Source organism: Equus quagga, chromosome 1, assembly GCF_021613505.1.
Source record: "Equus quagga isolate Etosha38 chromosome 1, UCLA_HA_Equagga_1.0, whole genome shotgun sequence".
Classification (NCBI taxonomy): domain Eukaryota; kingdom Metazoa; phylum Chordata; class Mammalia; order Perissodactyla; family Equidae; genus Equus; species Equus quagga.
The window spans coordinates 136,083,367-136,106,130 of NC_060267.1; the positions used below are offsets into that span (position 1 = coordinate 136,083,367).

A 22,764-nucleotide genomic window follows, 5' to 3' on the forward strand; every position below is an offset into this window, starting at 1 on the left:
TTGTCAATTGCTGGGCCAAATCTTAGAGTCCAGGCTAAATCTTGCTGGCCTTTTATTATCAGTACCAAGCACAGTACTTGGTACAGAAAAGGAACTTAATAAGCGGCTGTGGAATGAACAAAAGACTGATTGGACCCAACTATGCCTGGAAGACTGCAGTGCCTAACCCACGGTGGCTCTGGAGGGAGGGATTGCTGTCATAGTGTATATCTGTACACTGAGTCCATAAAATGTGTGGGGCTGCCATAAGAACAGTGAACAGTGCCATCAGAACAAGGCACTCCTGTGATTTGCAGTCAATCGCAAACTCTGATATCACCACTTGGAGGCATCAGTAGATTCAGGAATTTCTAAGGTGAGGAGCACTCTATACTTCTCAGGTAACAAATATGCCATTCCAGGAGCAGTGGATGATTTTCTGTCTAGGATTCCTCCGCCAGGAATACTCATCAGTCTATCAACTTTGAGAAGATTACCTTCACCTCATGTATTACAAAGGCAATGATTTCTTATGCCCCAGAGTCCTCTACAACTAAGGCAGCCCTTTTTTCAACCTGCACATGGCTAGACATAAGGCTGCCAGAGATCACTGCTAAAGAATACGAAATGGTGGCTGGCCTGGTGGTGTAGCGGTTAAGTTTGGGCACTCTGCTTCGGCAGCCTGGGTTTCGCTGGTTCAGATCCTGGGTGCAGACCTAACGCACCACTCATCAAGCCATGCTGTGGTAGGTGCCCCACATATAAAATGGAGGAAGATGGGCACAGATGTTAGTTCAGGGCCAATCTTCCTCAGCAAAAAGTGGAGGATTGGCAGCAGATGTTAGCTCAGGGCCAATCTTTCTCAAAAAAATAAGTAAAAATTAAAAAATTAAAAAATAAAAATAAATAAAAGAATACGAAATGGTTTTAACATACTGTTGAAGAACTGTCAATTGTTTTAATAAGAATAAATAGACACAGAAGAAACTTGAATGAGAACAATCAGGTTTATCTATGATTTGATTTCCCAGCTGCTATCATACATAGGCTACCCAGATACACCAAGCACAGACATGACATACATTGTACCCCTCCCCATCTCAGCTGGGCCCTTTCTTTAGATTTCATAGAGTAAAGATCTGCCAATGTCTCCTAGGGAAGCAACCTGAGGGGAGTTGGATTAATAAATGGGTAGGATGATTTCATCACTTTTTTGTCCACTTTCAAATTCTCTATTATCTACTGTCTTCACATGTTAGCATTTTTATTCATCATTTGAGTTATTGGGTTATTTATTAAGCTACTAAAGCAAAGTTACCATGAAGACGACAAGTCTGGTTAACTAGGTCTGGCTCCTAAAGAGGCATCATATATTTGAAAGTAAAACCAAAGACACCCTCTTTCTCAGTAGTGTTAGATTAGGCTTAGATTAAAACCTGCTAAAATCCTACCAAACCCAAAGCCCTCACTTGACAAAGTCACATAGAGGTGTTTCTAAGTATATCTCAAGGGGTCTTACTGTGAAGTTGCAAAAAGCTAGAGATAACTGCACTCCTGAACAGCAAAGCAAGTCCTACTCTCCACCTCACAGACACTACAGAGGAGCACACTGTGGGTCTGAGGGCTGCTGAACTCAATATCCATATTTCCATTTCCCTTTTTTGCTGCTGCTCTTGGAAACTCCATAACTCCATTCTGTGACTGTCAACCTGTGAAAAGGACTTGTGTTAGAGAACTGAGACTCTACCATATGCTCCAGCTGGCTCATAACCAAGCCCAAGGATTCTTAAGGTACTAGGGAGATACAAGAGAAAACGGAGAGGAAAGAACATTTCTAGCCAGCAGCTTTGCATCTTTATTTAAGATCTCCAACACAAACACAGTCACAGTTTAACCCTGTATTGAGAATACGGTTGCTGTGTGACATAACAGATCATCCCATTAAAGCATGGAGAGAGAGAGACAGATATGATCAAAAGGCAAGAAGAAAGTATGTGAGCCTTGTAAACACAACTCACACTGAAAAACCAGCAACCTCTCTTCGTAGATTTGTGCTTCTTCTAAACACAGATGGGAGAATCAGGTTACTGGTGGCTGAGAACTGGTACTGTTTATCAGAGATAGTAATCTTTATTCACAAAGCAATTACAGTTTACAAAGGCATCCTTTACAGATGTCATCTTGCTCAATTCTAACAAGTAGGGCATATATAAAACCTATTTCCACATGGGAAAGTATGGCTGAGATACAGGGAGCAGCCTGCTCACGATTACAGAGTTAGTTAGCAACACATACGGGACTAAAAGTCAGGTATTCTCTCACCATATTGCTTTTCTTCGTTTTTATATTTCCAGAGAGTCAGCTAACACATAATACTTGCCACACCAAAAAGGTGGCTTCTGATGAAAAGATGCACAAGGTAAAGTCTACAGAAATTCAGAGGCAATGGACCCACAGAGGGAGTTTTTAGAGATACTGCTGTAAAGATGCTGCTTCTTAATAGCATTGCCAATCCCCCAAACTGGCCTGCTTAGGTGCTCTTTATGTTCTTAAAGCACCTACAATTACTTTAGACGCTAAGTCTAAGACAAAGAGGGCTGCTAGTAAGTAGCTGTTACCAGGAGTTTCAACAACCATGACAATCAAATGTACCTGCAGAAAGAGTGAAGCAAGAGGAACAACATAACAGGTTTGAAACAGATGTATGTCATTCCTCTTAATATAAAAATGTAGTTTTTGCAGAAATCTTTTGCAAAGCAGCCAGGCTCATTCTTTCTGGTTGCAAGGATATGTTATAGTCCAAACATTTTGTAAAACTCAGTACTCCCAAAGGCCAAAACCAAAATGAGACAGGGAGAGGAAGGAGAGAGGGAAGGAGAGGCCAGAAATCCTGAGGGAAGGACACAAAATGCTCTGTGACAACTCTATAGCTCTGTCCACTGATCTTGTACCCTCTGCTTAACTGGCTTTTCACCCGACAGGATCTGAGTTGCCCTCTGAGCAGCCAGCAGATGAGGCACTAATGGTATCTCCATTGGAAACAGAATCCTACTTCAGGGTCCAATTAAGGTTGAGGGGCAAAGAGACACTGCCCTCTCAGCTGCTACTTATCTTGAGATATGTTTTCTCATCCAGATGAAAGAACAACAAAAACATTTTTTAAAATGTTCCTTAATAAGATTTTTCACTACCTGACCAGTTTGTCTTTTCCTAAGAGGATACAAAGCCATCTTGCTAAAACCGTATTTGTGCTCTTTGAAGCAATATGGCTGGCCTGTGTTTTACTGAGCCCCACCTACCAGGCTCAGAGCTGGCAAAGTCAGAGTCTCAAGATAAACTCTATTCAGGAACACAACACACTCTAGACCAGGCCCTGGTGTACAGCAACTTGCTTATTTTAAAGGCATCTGTTGCTGAGAATACATTCCACCTACTTTACCACCATTCCCTGCCAGTCTTTTGTGTGTTTTAAAGTAAGAGCCCAGTTCCTCTAGAAAACGCCTCTTGTCATTATGAAAGAAAATCAGTGATCTGAAGTCTTGGAGATAATTTCATTAACTTCGATCCAGGAAGACTCTGATTCTAAGAGTCATTTGAGTCAAAAATAAGTAAACAAATAAATAAATGAGTAAGCAAATAATAATTAAAATAGCCAAAAGTCTTTTCTCTCTATCACAGGGACTGAGACTGCCAGGTAAATGGGGCACTCAGCAAATTCCTTTACCACAAACATCTGACTATAAAGAAATGATTTATAAGCTCTAGCTATTAGTACTTAGAAAAACTGAACAAATGTGAACCACTAAAATGCAAATATTTTTGAAACTTTCAGTTTTTATAATTTTGTGTGTTTTAGAGCAATGTTTCATCCAATGTTTATAAGGACCTCAGTCTAGTTAAGATTTCTCTGGTTAATCAATAATTTATTTCCAAACAGATATGACTTAATTCTTAGTGTAAAGAGCAGATTATGTTTGAACATATTTTATTGATAATCATCAGAATTCCCTTCAGAATTCAGGTTTCTAAACTTCCATTTTATTTTTATCTCATTTCTCAGTTGGTTTTGATCACATCATAGTGAAACAAAAGTACTCAAAAAGTAGAATAGATACAAAAACAAGATACAGCTTGTTCTTTCCTAACAATTTTCTCAGACAACCCTAAAATAATTGAGGCATGCAGGGCAGAGGTTTCTCACTCCAGATAAGAGAGACTCTCTCCTATGGCAATTAGGGCCATTTTTTCCCCAAACAGTTGAAAGGCAGCTCTATTTTCATATTCTGAAATGACTGTTGTTCTACATCCCCTGGCTCTTTTCTTCTGGAAAAAGTGGACCTTAAGTTCAACATACACGCATGCTTCATTGTCTAGATCTCTAAATTGAGTTGCTGTAGGGGAAGAAAAAGGGAGTTTCTGAAATCAATGTGGAAAATGTAAAGCTCCTTATTTCCCTTTGTTTATTGAATAACATAATCAAACTATTTCTCTCTCATTTCTTGTTTTTACAGAGCTGATGTCAGGTGGTGGCAGGAACAGCCAAGAGAGCAGAGGAGGCCCACAAGTTCTAAGACACTGCATAGGCCATACTGCTGAGCCCACCACAAAGGCTACACAGTGTCCCCCAGGAATCCCCCAAAGAACCAGCAGCTATTTTTCCCGCATCACCATTGAAAAGAGATGATTTCTACCAGCTCTTTATCTACTGCCTCCCGCCCAAGAATGTTAGCTCTCTTGAAGGCTGTCTCTATTAGCATCGCTGGCTTCATTGTCCTTGCTCAGACATTTCAGAGAACCCTGCTGACACTGCTTCTGCAGAAAGTGCCCTGAAAAGCTGAATAACATAGGGAGCCGCCAGACTTCTGAACACACACTGCTCAACCACCATATTAGGAGGTAACCGCTCACTATTCTTTTTTTCTTAGGCAAAAAGCTATAGACCCAATGCCACTCTGACAGAAGCTACAAAAGACTAAGAATGGAATCTTCGAGTCAGAAAAGGTCCATTGGGACAGGAGGTTAAGTCCCTAATCCTTTTAGGTCTACTCATTCTCACATGCAAACAGCACAGAATTATCAAACTTCAGCCCCAAATAAAAAGGAGGAGGTAGCTTTCACATTTAAGACATGTTCAAGTTAAATTAGTCAATACTGAGGAAGCAATATTTGCTGAGCTACAATATCATGGCTGCTATTACGGCAGATACATATAGAGAATGAAGGAATAATCTCTGCACAGGGCAGAAATCTCTGGTAATCCAGGAATTGGGGAGAAGACAAAGCCAAGAGGTCTCCAAGGACGCCTCAGCTGGAGTTACAAAGGCACAGCCCACAGCCATCAAGAAATCCTCCTGATCAGACGTGTATGCCCTCAAAATCTATCACAGACTTTAACACTTGGATTCCTTTAAACACCCTTGGACCTAAGATACAACATTCAGTGTATTAAAATGCACCCCTTATATTTGTTTGAAGGCTATCAAAATAACCAAGATAAATAATCATATAATTGAAAATTTCTCCTCTTTATAAGAAAAACTGGGGGAAAAAAACCATTAGAAAAGGAAGAGCCTTAAGCAGTATTAGGAAGTATCTTAAGGTTTCTACTATACAGACTAGACTGCATCTCTAGATATTCTAGGATCGTCCCAACTTCGTGTTCTGTCCTGTTGAAAGACTGTGTCAGGCAGTATAAACCAATCTGAGGTTGAGGAAGATGGTCAACATTAAAACACAGAACTGATTCCTCTCCAAAAGATTTCAATTCAATGTACTGAGATTATTTCTTCTTGAGGGAAGATGTCTAGAGTTTTATAGATTAAAAAATATCTTTACCCTTTTCCTACCAACTCTTCATCCCCTGAAATCATTAGCCAGAATACGATATGCATTCTTTGTTCAAGAACAAATATTTTCTCACACCTGACGAGGCATGGGGGTTTCAGCAGTGAACAAAACCTAGCAATGCATTTATGGAGATTATGTTTTAAAGCATGAGGACAATAAACAAGTACACTTTTAAACAAATAGAAGCATATATCTCTATCTGAAATTCTTATGAGGAGAAGTACAGAATGGAAAGAGTTAATACTGTGAGAAGTGAAGAGAGAAAAAGAGAGAGAGAATGTTTATGCTAAGAGGTCAATTTACTGACAGTTTACCATGTATAAAATGTACTGTGAGGGGCCAGCCTGGTAGCGCAGTGGTTGGGTGTGCACATTCAGCTTTGACAGTCCGGGGTTCGCCAGTTCGGATCCCGGGTGTGGACATGGTGCTGCTCATCAAGCCATGCGGTGGTAGGCGTCCCACATATAAAGTAGAGGAAGATGGGCATGGATGTTAGCTCAGGGCCAGTCTTCCTCAGCAAAAAAGAGGAGGATTGGTGGTGGATGTTAGCTCAAGGCTAATCTTCCTCAAAAAAAAAAAAAAAAGTACTGTGAGCTGCACATACAATGGGGAAAGCTGGATGTGACTCAGAGAGCAGAAAATGATAAAACATACTTAAGAAAAGTGAGAAAGCCTAGAAAAAAATAAGATCAAGATATATTCTTATTCTTGCTAAGACAGGCCTGGCAGAAATGCTGGCGCTTTCAGATAGGAGGCATTCTACTTCTGTTTTCTAGGAATCTTCTATGTTTATACAAAATAAGATTTAGAACAACTCATGTAGAAAAACTACAGTCCAAAGCTGCTCAGGTAAAAAATGGTCTTTACCATACTGTAACTTCTTTAGCTTCTGAATCTACTGATTTTGTATTCAAACTTTAGACAGTGACACCAATGCTGGTCTATTCTATAGTATATGCTTTAGCTACTAGTCATCAGTCTATGTGTCATTTTATTTTTTTTTTACGTTTTTTTCCCTGCTTTTTCTCCCCAAATCCCCCCAGTACATAGTCGTATATTTTTAGTTGTGGGTCCTTCTAGTTGTGGCATGTGGGATGCCTCCACAGCATGGCCTGATGAGCCGGTGCCATGTCCGCGCCCAGGATCCGAACCAGCGAACCCTGGGCCGCTGAAGCGGAGTGTGTGTACTTAACCACTTGGCCACGGGGCTGGCCCCCATGTGTCATTTTAAAGAATACAAGAACAGAAGTGTACATATTTTTTATTATATTTTATTACTATTTAGTATATTTTTATTATTATAGGGATAGTTAAGGTTTGGAGAAACAAGTTCTGTGACCTGAAAGAATTAGAAATCTGGTTCTCAATCTGAAAAAGTAAGGGACTCTGAGCAGTCTCCCAATGCCTATTTGCTTCCCTTTCCTTGGAAGCAAATCCTTGATTTTTAACTGGACATATGGCTGCCTGGAGTAAAGGGGTCTCCCAGCTCTCCTTGCAGTTAAGTGCAGTCATGATTAAATTCTAATTAACTGGACATAAGCAGAAACAGTGCTTGCAAAGTCCCGGAAGTTCTTAAAGGGAGGGATCATGTCCATTTGCATCCCTTCTTCTTTCCCACTGGTCAGCAAGTCAAAGTGATGGGTGACACTCAAGCAGTCATTGTAGACAATAAGGTAGAAGTCACATGTTGAGGATGATAGGGCTACACGACTGAAGGAGCCTGGGTTCCTGCTGATCATGGAACCATCATAAGAAAGCCTGGATAGCTTAGACTTCAGTTACATTAGACAGAAATAAATAAATAAACTCATTTAAGCTACTGTTATTTTTAGCGTTCTGTCACTCACAGCCAAATCTAATCCTAACTGATATAGATACTTTTGGAAATTATTGGTGATAGGCAGAGTAGGTATTTTGCTCAAAAGACAAAGACTATGAAAAAAACAGAAAGCTGTAGAATAAACCAGTTAAGTAGTGGAACAAAAGGTATAAAAGAATGACAATGAAACAAACTTCATGTTTTTTCTGCCAAGCTCCAGTCCTGTGTCTTAATGGTTACCTAAAAGTCCTGCTGTCACCTCACATTCAACATATCTGAAACAGTCATCTTCATTTCTCCCTCTCAAATGCCTTCCCTCTCCACATGCTTTATTTCTGTTCAAGGTACTACTGTTCTTCTAACCTCTGAGTGGCGTTTGAATCTGCCCTCTTTTTTTGCCCCTCTGTCCAATATCCAGTGTTATCAAACCCTAGAAATTCTTTGTTCAAACTCTCTTTCAAACTTTTTTCCTTACATATCTACTCCCAGGACCCTAGTGCAAGCCATCGTCTCCTCACATCTCAACTACTGCTTTAGATCCGAAGGAACTTTTTCCTCTGTAGTTTCTCCTCTCCAGCCAAGTCTGTATACTACCATAAGAAGAGATTCCCTATAGTGTCATTTTGATTTTGTTTCATTCTTGTGCCTCTCCCATATCTTCAAATTAAAAAGTAAATGCAAGGCCCCTGACAACCTGCCTGAACTACCCTGCACTTTCCAAGTTATTCCTTTCACTATTTCCCAGAGTCTGAGGACAAGAATCAGACAGGAATTTGGAAGCCAGAACAAACAAGATGTGGTTACCTCTGTCAGAAAAGAAGTAGTATATTACTATTCACTATCAAAGATTATAGAGTAGAAACCTAGTAGAAGTACCAGGATCTGGCAAATGAAGAGGTTCTCAGGTTGAGGGGACAAGAGCCTTCTACATTATGCAGAAACTAAAAAGATTGCTAAGGGCTTATAAAGAAGGAATACAGAGTCAGAAACCACTTTATTCAACATTAATCCAGTTAACACATATTTATCTAGCACATCTTATGTTCCTAGGTACAGCACTAAACCATTTTGGCAGTGAAGGAAACAAAGAAGTGGGGAAAAAAAAAAAATAGTCCCTGCCCTCATGAATTTTTCAATCTAGAGACGGCTAATCATATCTGGTGACATTTGCTTTTTGTACATAGATCTTCACCAGTCACTACTCAGGCACTTTGTCTAGTCTAACTATTTACTCCTTTATTCCATATTTCTCAGGGCTCCAGTACTATCCTGAAACAACTTAAGCCTGACGATGGACAGCCTCCTTCATCCTAAGCACGCAGAAAAGCCATGAGAAGCATTTTCCTAGGGAAGGTGCCCAAACGAACATTCTCTGACCTTAAAGAGGTCCAGCTGAGCTCGGAAACCCGCTAGGACAAATGCAAACATGCCTCTGAGCTGGCACTTCTCCAGTTTGTAGGGAACCTAATATATCCTGCATCGCTCTGGATTCACAGTACATAGGAGTCAGGTCAAAGAAAATAAAAGACCTTGGGGCCAGCCTCGTGGCTGGGTGGTTAAGTTCGCGGGCTCCGCTTCTGTGGCCCAGGGTTTCACAGGTTCGGATCCTGGGCGCGGACATGGCACCACTCATCAGGCTATGCTGCGGCAGCGTGTCCCACATGCCACAACTAGAAGGACCCACAACTAAATAATATACAACTATGTACTGGGCAGATTTGGTGAGAAAAGCAGAAAAAAAAAACCCCAACAAGATTGGCAACAGTTGTTAGCTCAGGTGCCAATCTTTAAAAAAAGAAAAGAAAAGAAATGACCTTTACCCTATACCTTCAAACTAAAATACCTCAGGAACTAGACAACATGAGCATTATCAGATGCATAGGCAGAAACAATAAACGTGCCATTTAATCATTGACTCTGAGCAGGAGAACCTATTAAGAAATGGAAAGAAGAAAATGAGCTGTTCAAGTGTCAAATGCCAACCCTTGATACTCTCAAAACACAAACAACAAAGACTGATCCACGTCCAAGACAGCAAATGTCCCGAGACACCTGACAAAAAAAACCCCACAGCCCACGGGAGAATTGAAAATTGCAATGTGAATGTCCAGGGCTTCCGTAATAGGACTGAAACCTGACCATTAGAACTGTGAGTGTTCCATGTTTTCAACACCACAGTACAGGTAGGCTATCCATTGGAGAAAGCTCCTGAAAAAAACTGAAAGATTTGGTATTTCTACTCCTAGATATATACCTAAGAGAACTGAAAACATATGTCCACATAAAAATTTGTACATGAATGTTCACAGTAGCATTACTCATAGTAGCCCAAAGTGGAAACAACCCAAATGTCCACCAACTAATGAACAGATAAAGAAAATGTATTATACCTACACAGTGGAATATTATTCAATCATAAAAAGGAATGAAGTGCTGATTCATACTACAACATGAATTTTGAAAACATTATGCTAAGTGAAAGAAGCTAGTCACGCAAAAGCATATGACCCTATTTATATGAAACATCTCAGACAGGCAAATCTATGGAGACAGAAAGCAGATTAGTGGACGTCTAGAGCGTGGGGTGAGGAAGAATGGAGGGAAAGGAAGAATGATTGCTAACGGGTACAGGGTTTCTTTTTGGGGTGATAAAACTATTCAGGAATTACAGGACTGGCCCAGTGGCATAATGGTTAAGTTCGCGTGCTCCACTTCGGCAGCCTGGGGTTCATAGGTTTGGATCCTGGGAGCGGACCTACACACCGTTCATCAAGCCATGCTGTGGTGGCATCCTACATACAAAATAGAGGAAAATTGGCACAGATATTAGCTCAGGCCCAATCTTCCTCAAGCAAAGGGGAAGACTCATGATAGATGGTAGCTCAGGGCCAATCTTCCTCACCAAAAAAAAAAAAAAAAAAAAGAGTTCAGGAATTAGATGTGGTAATAGTCACACAACCTTGTGAATATACTAAAAACCACTGAATTGTACATTTTAAAAGGGTGAATTTTATGCTATGTGACATACCTCAATTAAAACAAACAAAACAAAAAAAGCTTTCAGGGCTGCAAGACTATTGCCAAAACAAAGATATTCAAGAATTTCCTTCCTTCCTCTGCTATACCCTAGGCCACTTGACCTGTCCTCACCCTATCACCTCTCAGTGAGCACTCTGCCTCCAACCTTTTCCCTTCTAACCATGCACACCACTGCCAACACTCATTCTCCTTATCACACCCAAAACGCTGTCCAAAGCTCTGGTTCCCAGTGACCACACATAACTGAAAATTAGAGGACTCTAACTAGAAGGGAATATCCATTTCCCCAACAAAAATATGGCTGAAAAGCAATTTCACTGACCTTGAATGAACAAAATTTTAGGGATGTAAATGAGACAGTCAAATGCCTACTAGCAATTTATTAATTTAATTAGTCTTATACGCTTAAATTATAAAATAAAATAACATGGTCTTAATTACTACTGTACCTCCAATACCTGCACACTGGCAGACATATAAACATAGTAGCAGCATCAATAGCCTCGAATGACTGTTTCTAGGCAGCAATCAATGAAAGTATAAACTACTAGGTGACAGATTGAAGATACACACAAAACCCAACAAGTCTACTCATGGGTATATATTAACAGGAATGAGTATGCCTATTCTGCAAGAGAAATAACAACTTTGAAACAGCCCGAAATGAAAAAAAAACTATAAGTCCTTTAACAGTAGAACTAATGAATAAATTGTGATATACGCTTATATTGAAAAACTGTATAACAAAGAAAATTAACACATCTCAGTTCTACAAAAGATGAATTTCAAAAATAACACCAAGTATAAAAGTCAGACAGAAGAATACATCCTGTGTGATTCCATTTACATAAGACTCAAAAGCAAGTCAAAGGACTCTAGTCTACAAACTTAGGACAGCGACTACCTCTGGAAAGGGTGAAAAGGATAATGACCAGGAGATGGAAGAGAGGCTTCTGCATATGGAGCAGCACATTCTGTTTACTGACCTGGGTGATAGTTACATAGATGCTATGGACAGAATGTTGTGTCCCCCAAATTCATACGTTGAAGCTCTAATCCCCAAGGTGATGCTATTTGGAGGGGGGGAACCTTTGGGAGGTAATTAGGTTATGAAGGTGGAGCCATCAGGAATGAGATTAGTACTCTTAGAAGAACAGAAAAGAGAGAGATGACCTCTCTCTCTACCATGTGAGGATATAGCAAGAAGGCAGCTGTTGGCAAACCAGGAAAAAGGCCCTCACAGGGAACCAAACTGGTTAGCACCTTGATCTTGGACTTTCCAGCCTCTAGAACTGTGAGAAATAAATTTCTACTGTTTAAGCCACCCAATCTATGATATTTTGTTATAGCAGCCCCAAAGGACTAAGACAACAGGTATATTCAATTTGTGATAATTCACTGTACATGCTGCATTTCCACCACCAACAGAGCCATTTTAGGTCATCCAGCAATTTTCTAAAGCACATCATTTAAATCGTCAGCAAAGGTGTTTAAGATATACCACATTTTGGGGCTGGCCCCGTGGCCGAGTGGTTAAGTTCGCGCACTCTGCTGCAGGCGGCCCAGTGTTTCGTTGGTTCGAATCCTGGGCGCGGACATGGCACTGCTCATTAAACCACGCTGAGGCAGCGTCCCACATGCCACAACTGGAAGGACCCACAACAAAGAATATACAACTATGTACTGGGGGGCTTTGGGGAGAAAAAGGAAAAAATAAAAATCTTTGAAAAAAAAAAAAAAAAAAAAGATATACCACATTTTGACTCTGTGAATAATGTCATTGTGGGGAAGTTTATCCTAAGCCACAAGTACCTTTTGGCATAAAATTACAATAGTCAATTCTTTTATTGGTCCTTTAAGTGAATCTGAATACTTATTTTATTTGTGAGATTATAACCCCAGAAATCACTGAAATTCTGTTAAATTTATTTGCCTACTTAAAAAAAAAAACCCCTAACAAACAGATTCTATTAGGCGACCATCCAAAACTAACATGGACTTGGGTCAGTAACTAATATATCTTCCTTAAATAATATTTTGTGACTCAAAAGAAGTAAACGACAAAATAGCCCAGAAGAACAAAGACCTTAAAAAAAAAAAATTCTCTCTTTTCTAAGGGATAAATTTTTAGGAAACCTGACCTCATATTCAAGGTAATCATTTATTTTCAACATTTCAAAAAGTCTAATAGATATCTCATATGTATTTACCTTAAGACTAGACTGGGTAATTAAGATATACTGTTTTTTTCACTTGTAGCTGAATATACATCAAGAACCAACAATTCACAAAAGAAATAAAACTAACTAGTAATCAAACACAAAAATGTTCTATCTCACCAATAACCTAAGACAGGAAAATTAAATCATCCTCTTCTTTGCTACACTGGCAACACTTTTTTTTAAACTTGTGAAATATTTCAAACCACGCAGAAAATTAGAGAATACAGTAACAAACATCCATGTGCCAATACTCAGTTCAGGTATTTTGCTATTAACACTTGGCACTAGTTAGGATGCTGGGAATACAGGTACTCTCAAACACCACTAGTAAAAGAATAAATCAGGAAATTTCTGGATGGCAATTTGACTACATTTATGAAGTCATAAAATATACTTAACTCTTAATCTGGCAAGTCTACCTGGAAGAATTAACTAAAGAAGTAATTAAGGATGTGTGACTATTTAGCTACAAGGATATTCACCACAGCATTGTATAATAAAGAAATAACCTCAAAATGTCAAGTGAAGAACTAGTTAAATCTTGTTAATCTATATTATGAAGCATTACAAAGCCATTAAAAGTGATGTGATAAAAATGTATTATTTAAAGACCAAGTATGTCCACAATATTTGTGGGGTTTTTGTTTTGTTTTGTTAAAGATTTTATTTTTCCTTTTTCTCCCCAAACCCCTCAGTACAAACTTGTGTATTTTTAGTTGTGGGTCCTTCTAGTTGTGGCATGTGGGATGCCACCTCAGCGTGGCTTGATGAGTGGTGCCATGCCCGCGCCCAGGATCTGAACAGGCTAAACCCTGGGCCGCTGAAGCGGAGCACATGAACTTAACCACTCGGCCACGGGCCGGCCCCATGTCCACAATATTTGAAGTGAAAAGGTTATAAAATCATGTGTACAAGATTATCTTACTTTATAAAGGTAGAGATTATAGACGATATGCGCAACGAAAAATCTGGAAGGGCACGCATCAAAATATTAGTAAAATAATCAATATTTATAAAATATTTCACCCAACCAGAGAAGAATACACATTCTGCTCAAGTGCACATGGGCTATTCACTAACACAGATAACACTCTGGGCCATAAACCACAACTTAACAAATTTAAAAGAACAGAAATTACAAAAAGTATTCTCTCAGACAACAAGAGAATTCAACCAAGAGTTAGTAACAGAAAGAGAGGTATAAAATCCCCAAATACAGTACTTGGAGATTAAGCATTTCTAAACAACACATGGGTCAAAGAAGAAATCACTCGAGAAATTTTTTTTTTCTTAAAGATTTTATTTTCCTTCTTCTCCCCAAAGCCCCCCAATACACAGTCGTATGTTTTAGTTGTGGGTCCTTCTATTTGTGGCATGTGGGACACCACCCCACCATGGCTTGATGAGCGGTGCTAGATCCGCGCCCAGGATCTGAAGTGGCGAAACCCTGGGCCACCAAAGCAGAGTATGTGAACTTAACCACTCAGCCATGGGGCTGATCCCAAAAGAAATTTTTTAAAAATTTGAACTAAATGAAACTGAAAACACAACTTACAAAATTTGTGGGATGTAGCAAAGCAGTGTTAGAGGGTAATTTATAGCACCGAATGCACATAACAGAAAAAAATGAAGATCTAAAATCAATAATCTAAGCTCCCACCTCAAGAAACTAGAAAAAGAAGAGCAAATTAAATCCAAAGTAAGCAGAAAAAGAGATTATAAAAATTAAAGCAGGAATCGATGAAATAGATCAGGAAATCAATAAAGAAAAATCAGAGAAACCAAAAGCTGGTTCTTTGAAACGATCAATAAAATTGACAAATACCTAATCTGGCTAAGAAAATATAAATTATTAATATCAAAAAATGACACCTGGGGGGTTGGCCCGGTGGCACAGCAGTTAAGTGAGGACATTCCGCTTCGGCGGCCCAGGGTTCGCTGGTTCAGATCCCAGGTGTGGACATGGCACCACTTGGCAAGCCATACTGTGGTAGGCGTCCCACATATAAAGTAGAGGAAGATGGGCACAGATGTGAGCTCAGGGCCAGTCTTCCTCAGCAAAACGAGGAGGATTGGCAGCAGATGTTAGCTCAGGGCTAATCTTCCTCAAAAAAAAAAAAAAAAAAAAGACTCCTGGAAGATAATATAGCCAGTACTCTCTTTGACATCAAACTTAAAAGGATCTTTTCAAATACCATGTCTACTTGGACAAGGGAAACAAAAGAAAAAATAACTGGGACTTCATCAGACTAAAGAGCTTCTTCAAGGCAAAAGAAACTAGGATCAAAACAAAAACGCAACCCACCAATTGGGAGAAAATATTTGCAAATCATATATCTGACAAGGGGTTAATCTCCATAATATATAAGGAACTCATACAGCTGAAAACAAAAAAACAAACATCCTGATCAAAAAATGGGCAGAGGATATGAACAGACATTTTCCCAAAGAAGATATACAGATGGCAAAGAAGCACATGAAAGATGTTCAACATCACTAATCATCAGGGAAATGCAAATCAAAACTACAATGAGCTATCACCTAATACCCGTTAAAGTGGCTATCATGGCTAAGACTAAAAACAACAAATGTTGGAGAGCGTGTGGGGAAAAGGGAACCCTTATACACTGCGGGTGGTAAGGCAAACTGGTGCAGCCACTATGCAAAACAACATGGAGATTCCTCAAAAAACTAAAAATAGAAGTACCATATGACCCAGCTATCCCACTACTGGGTATCTACCCAAACAACTTGAAATCAACAATCCAACTTGAAAACAACTTGAAAGTAACATATGTCCCCCTATGTTCACTGCAGCACTATTCACAATAGCCAAGACATGGAAGCAATCCAACTGTCCATTGACTAATGATTGGATAAAGAAGATGTGGTGTGTATGTGTGTACGTGTACACACACACACACACACACACACACAATGCAATACTATTCAGCCATAAAAAAGGACAAAATCATCCCATTTCAAAAATATGGATGGACCTGGAGGGTATTATACTAAGCGAAATAAGCCAGACTGAGAAAGACAAACACCATATGATTTCACTCCTATGTGGAATATAAACAAACACATGGACAAAGAAAACAGTTCAGTGGTTACCAGGGGAAGGGGTTGGGGGTGGGCACAGGGTGTGAAGGGGAGCATGTATATGCCAACAGACAAGAAATAATGTACAAGTGAAATTTCACAATGATGTAAACTACTATGAACTCATTAAATAGGGGAGGCGCAAGATGGTCGCGGCTGGAGCGGGCCGTCTGAGGCAGCGGCGCCGGCCCTGCTGCTGCGGTGCCTGCCCCTGCCCGCCTGGGAGCTGTCAGCTCTGGCCGGGCTCTATCACAAGAAGGTTGTTGACCATTATGAAAATCCTAGAAATGTAGGGTCCCTTGACAAGACATCTAAAAATGTTGGAACTGGATTAGTGGGGGCTCCAGCATGTGGCGATGTGATGAAACTACAGATTCAAGTGGACGAAAAGGGGAAGATGGTGGACGCCCGGTTTAAAACGTTTGGCTGTGGTTCTGCCATTGCCCCCAGCTCATTAGCCACCGAGTGGGTCAAAGGGAAGACGGTGTAGGAAGCCTTGACCATCAAAAACACAGACATCGCCAAGGAACTCTGCCTTCCTCCTGTGAAACTGCACTGTTCCATGCTGGCTGAAGATGCAATCAAGGCCACCCTTGCTGATTACAAGCTGAAACAAGAACCCAAGAAAGGCGAGGCGGAGAGGAAATGAGCCCTCGGCGCAGCCTCCGGTGAGTCGTGTCGGCTGTCTGCGCAGCCCGGGCAGCCTCCGTGGCTGTTCAGAAGGCCCCTCACTACAACAGACAGCTGTGAGATACGCACAGCATTTGCGTTCACGTTGTGGCTCTGATGCAAGCGAAATACACAGTTTAATTGTTCCAGATCCTGTGATTTCTTTCAGCCCACTCTTATAGCCTTAACCCAGTTTATGTATATTTTGAATGGTGTATATGGCCTCAAAACTGGGATCAACAATGAAGTCTGAAGTTTTGCTAGTCCACGAAGTGCACAGATATCTATTTTACCTGAATCTATTTTGGGGAAGATTATCAAGAGAATGCCTTGGTATGATTATTTGATAGAATAATAGAGTATTGTACATAAGACTGATCTGCATATATACAGTAAATAAAAGAATACAAGACCAAAAAAATGAAATAGGGGCCATCACTACTGATTTCATGGACATTAAAAGGATAATAAAGGAATATTATGAACAATTCTATACCCACAAATTTGATAACCTAGATGAAAAGGATCAATTCTTAGAAAAATACAATCTGCCAAAACTCATACAAGAAGAAAAAGATAATCTGGATAGGTCTATATCCATTAAAGAAATTGAATCAGTAATTAATAATCTTCCAAAACTCAAAGTACTGGGCCCAGATGGGTTCACTGATGAATCCTACCAAACATTTAAGGAAGAAATTATACGAACTCCTAACTCATTCTATGAGACAGGCACCACTCTAACACCAAAGAAAGTCAAAGGCATAATAAGAAGATAACTACAGACCAATATCTCCCATGAATGCAGAAGTAAAAATCCTCAACAAAATATTAGTAAATCAAATTCAACAACATACAAAAAGAATTATACACCATAACTAACTGGGATTTATTCCAAGTATATAGTTGAACCAGGCTGGTTAAACTTTCAAAAATCAATTAATGTAATCCATTGCATCAACAAGCTAAAGAAGAAAAAAAATCAGATGAACATATCAATAGATGCAGAAAAAGCATTTGACAAAACCCAATACCTCTTCATGATGAAAACTCAGCAAACTAGGGAACCTGCCCAACCTGTTAAAGAACATGGGGGCGAGGGGGGGGGGGGGCAAGACACACACAGAGACCTATAACTTGGCTAATAAACATACGAAAAGATGAAAGATGCTCCGCATTCATGTTATCAGGGAAGTGCGAATTAAAACAAAGAAATACTACTACATACCTATTAGAACAGATAAAATTCCAAACATTGACAACAAATGCTGGTGAGGATGTGGAGGAACAGGACTTCTCATTTATTGCTGGTTGGAATGCAAAATGCTACAGCTACTTTGGAAGACAGTTTGGCAGTTTCTTACAAAATTAAACATGCTCTTACCATGTGATCCAGCAATCACGTTCCTTGGTATTTACCCAAAGGAGTTGAAAACTTACATCCACATAAAAACCTGCACGTGGATGCTTGTAGCACCTTTATTCTTAATTGTCAAAACTTGGAAGCAACCAAGATGTTCTTCGGTAGGTGAATGTATAGGTTGTGGTTTATCCAGACAATGGAACATTATTCAGAGCTTAAGAAAAAAAGAAGAGCTATTGAGCCTTGAAAAGACATGGAAGGGGGCTGGCCCCATGACCGAGTGGTTAAGTTTGCGCACTCCGCTGCAGGCAGCCCAGTGTTTCGTTGGTTTGAATCCTGGGCGCGGACATGGCACTGCTCATCAAACCACGCTGAGGCAGCGTTCCACATGCCACAACTAGAAGGACCCACAATAAAGAATGTACACCTATGTATCGGGGGCTTTGGGGAGAAAAAGGAAACAAATTAAAAAAAAAAAAAGACATGGAGGAACCTTAAATGCATATTACTATGTGAAAGAAGCCAATCTAAAAAGGCTATATATTGTATGATTCCAACTACATGACATTCTGGAAAAAACTACATAGACATTAAAATAATCAGCAGTTGCCAGGGGTTTAGGGGAAGGAAAGGATGAATACGTGGAGCACAGAGAGCTTTTAGGGCAGTGAAACTACTCTGTATGATACTATAATGGTGGATATATGTAATTATAAATTTGTCCAAACCCATAAAACTGTGCAACACCAAGAGTCAATCCTCACAAAAACTATGGACTTTGGTTGGTAATGATGTATCAATGTTGTTTCATTGACTGTAACAAATCTATCACACCGGTGCAGGACAGAAAGGCTGCGAGTCGGGTGGTGGTGGAGGTGGGGTAGGTATATGGAAACTCTCTATACTTTCTGCTCAATTTTTTTTGTGAACCTAAAACTGCTCTAAAAAACAAAGTCTATTTAAAAGGAGAGGAAAAAATTCCATTAATTAAAAAAATAATAAGAGCAGTACAGAGATTACTGAAGATGTTAACTCTTTTTCTTTTAACTTGTGTTTTCCACTTTTTTCTATAGTAGAATGAGCAACAATCGCACTGAGAAGTGGGCAGGGTGGTGAAGAACCAACCTAAGTAACTTTGGAAAACAGTATTATGACTATACACTCTCAGGCTAAAGACAAAAAGAACTGTCCCCAAATACTGTACTCTAGTTATTTACAGGCATATGAATTAAAAATTCTGAAATTACTTATGTATATCCTAGGATTGAGCAAATAAGCAAATATATTGTGGATAATGAGAGCTAAGATTTTCATAGTTAGCAAAAGGAATTACAAATAAGGAATGGGGTAAAGCTAGAATAAATTGTATTACTTTTTTTTTTTTTTTAAAGATTTCATTTTTTCCTTTTTCTCCCCAAAGCCCCCCGATACATAGTTGTATATTCTTTGTTGTGGGTCCTTCTAATTGTGGCATGTGAGATGCTGCCTCAGCGTGGTTTGATGAGCAGTGCCATGTCCGCGCCCAGGATTCGAACCAACGAAAACACTGGGCCGCCTGCAGCAGAGCACGCAAACTTAACCACTCGGCCATGGGGCTAGCCCCTCTTTTTTTTTTTTTTTGGAGGAAGATTAGCCCTGAACTAACATCTGCTGCCAATCTTTCTCTCTTTTTTTTTTTTTTGGAAAGATTGGCACCTGAGCTAACAACTGTTGCCAATCTTTCCCCCCCTCTCCCCAAATCCCCTCGGTACATAGTTGTATATCTTTAGTTGTGGGTCCTCCTAGTTGTGACATGTGGGACGCCACCTCAAGGTGGCCTGACGAGCAGTGCCATGTCCACCCCCGGATCCGAACCGGTGAAACCCTGGGCCACCGAAGGCGGAGTGCACACACTTAACCATTTGGCCATGGGGCCAGCCTTCCAATCCTCCTCTTTTTGCTGAGGAAGACTGGCCCTGAGCTAACATCCGTGCTCATCTTCCTCTACTTTATATGTGGGACACCTGCCACAGCATGGCTTGCCAAGCAGTGCATAGGTCCGCACCAGGGATCCGAACTGGTGAACCCCAGGCTGCCAAAGCAGAAGGTGGGAACTTAACCGCTGCGCCACCAGGCTCGCCCCAGGCTAGAATAAACTCTGATATTGAATTGGAATTGGAGTTATTATCATGAAATCATGGTTTTTAATATATACACACAGACAGATAGGTACAGAAATGCATATGTGTGTATAAACCATATATTTTTAGTTCTGTTTACTGTGAGGGACTAAAAACAATGAACCTCAGCAGCAATGAGCATATCTAGTGCCCAGATCATGGTTTCTGAACACCATTCTCCAATTTAAAAAACCTGAGATCTTTGGAAAAATGGCTGATTCTAGAGCGGGGGCAGGGGAAAACATAAGATGAACCTGGAATATCTTGAGGTGCCAGAAAGGAAGGAAGTGCTTAAAAAAAAAAAAGATGAAGGCATGTTGACAGGATACAGTAGCTAATTTAAAGGCTTGCGATGGCTAAACCTAAGACAATTTTAACAAAATAATAACAGTAATGAGTTATAACTCATAGGATAAATATCCATTAATCATTTCTGATACAAATAAATAACTAAATAAAATGGAGAAGGGATGGCTCTTCCTTATAGTAGAATTCTAACAAATGTGGAAGAAATGATGGAAATAGAAACTTACCATTAGACAAATCCCACAGTAACGACTGTTATACACAAGAATCATCAATGGATGCTATAATTATTAAGTGAAAAAAGTATGCTGAGAAACAGGATATTTATATAATCTCAAAGTATGTCCTGACAAGATACTTATTAACTATCATGAATCAATAAGTTAATTATACCTAAAATAGTAACTTTACAGTGGAGAAATTTGACAAACACCACCCTAACCAAGTGGTCTAAGTTAAAATCACTAGTAATGAAACAAAACCATGTGCCACCTGATGCTGTATCGGGAAAAATACCACACTGCTCCTGCGGTATTCTTGCCAAAAAATGCATAATCCGAATTTAATCACAAGGAAACAGACAAACCCAAATTAAAAGATGTCCTACAAAATAACTGCCAGTACCCTTCAGAAGTGTCAAGGTCATGAAAGACAGACTGAGGAACTGTCACAGAGAAAAAAAGGAGATATGACAACTAAATACAACATGTGATCCTGGATTACATCCTTTACCAGAAAAAGGACATTATGGGACAACTGGCAAAATCTCAAAATGTTCTCTAGATTTAATAGTATCATATCTATGTTAACTTCCTGATTTAGATAACTGTACTATGAAATGTAGGAGTGAAGAGTATTTGGTATTCTTTCTACTATTTTTGTAACCCTTTTAGAGTCTGAAATTATTCCAAAATGAAAAGTTCAAAAAATTAAAAGCTTTTAAACAGTCTTTCCCCACTAGAATGTGGGGAGATATGTGCATTTTATTCATTAGTAAATGTATACCACCTAACCCAGAGTCTTGCACATAGGATGTGTTCAGTATTCACTATATTAGCAAAAGTTAAAATTAGTTGCTTCTAATATTTCCAGTGTGCTTCCAGACAGATCAATCAGTATTACATAGCAGAGTAGGTTCCATTTACAGCAAAGTGTTTTTTATATTAAGATAAAATGTTTGCATCTTTGAGTTTAGTCTTTATCATTAGTTCAGCATGCTGGCCCCAGTTACATGGCTCTGTGAAACCTTCTTCTAAAATAAAGTCAAATGAAAAGATGATCCAAAGAGTCTTCAAATGTTTGATACACTATAACCAAGGGCTGTGAAAATCAGCACCCACATTTTAAATATTCCCTGGAAAATTATCTGACATGTGAAGTACAATCAGTTTAGAGAAATCTCAATTTGTTTGGGTTTTCCAGTCACTGCTACCAAATGTGTATAATATGCTGAGCCCCAGACCCCCCATATTTAGCAGGTATGTCTGCTGGATAACAGAATACCTTAGTCATATCTCAGGCTGATTCTAAAAATCACCTTTGGTTATTTAAAGAACTTATTCTGGTCAATATATCAAATAGGTCTCATTCTAAAGCTCCTACCCTAAGGGAACAGGCTAGGCTAAGCTGTTGCAGGGGTGTTTGCATCAAGCCAGCATGCCAGGAGAGCAGATAGTGAGGGCAGAGCACCCCCAGGATTGTGCAGGCAAAAGAAAGTGTCCCACCCCATGCCCGGCACTCCAGCACAGATAGAAGAGTAGCAGCTCTGAGTGAGTGAGCCATGGATTGCAGTGGGCTCAGAATACACAGCTCTTGACCCTACCTTGTAGTAGCAGGTGGAAGCTGCAACCAGATACTATCACTACATGGAGGAACAAACCCATGTTGTCAAACAGTATGAAAAACTATATTAAATCTCCAGACCAGAAGGAAAATAACAAGCACCCAGAAATCAGTGCTAAAGGCACAGAAATTTATAAACTAAATAACAAAGAATACAAAATAGCTATCATAGAAAAACTCAACGGGGGGCCAGCCCTGTGGCCGAGTGGTTAAGTCTGCATACTCTGCTTCGGCAGCCCAGGGTTTGGCTGATTTGGATCCTGGGCGTGAACATGGCACCGCTCATTGGGCCACGCTGAGGCGGCGTCCCACATGCCACAACTAGAAGGACCCACGACTAAAATATACAACTATGTACTGGGGGTATTTGGGGAGAAAAAGCAAAAAAAAAAAAAAACTCGAGTTACAATAAAA

The 22,764-nt window shown here is 39.8% G+C and overlaps 1 protein-coding gene and 1 pseudogene across 4 annotated transcripts in view; one reads left to right on the forward strand and one right to left on the reverse strand.

Annotated features, from left to right (window-relative positions):
* RBM6 (RNA binding motif protein 6) overlaps nt 1-22,764 on the reverse strand; it is a 111,070-nt gene that overhangs the window by 24,632 nt on the left and 63,674 nt on the right. The gene's annotated exons all lie outside the window — the stretch shown is intronic.
* Nucleotides 16,045-17,003, forward strand: LOC124237516 (iron-sulfur cluster assembly enzyme ISCU, mitochondrial-like; annotated as a pseudogene).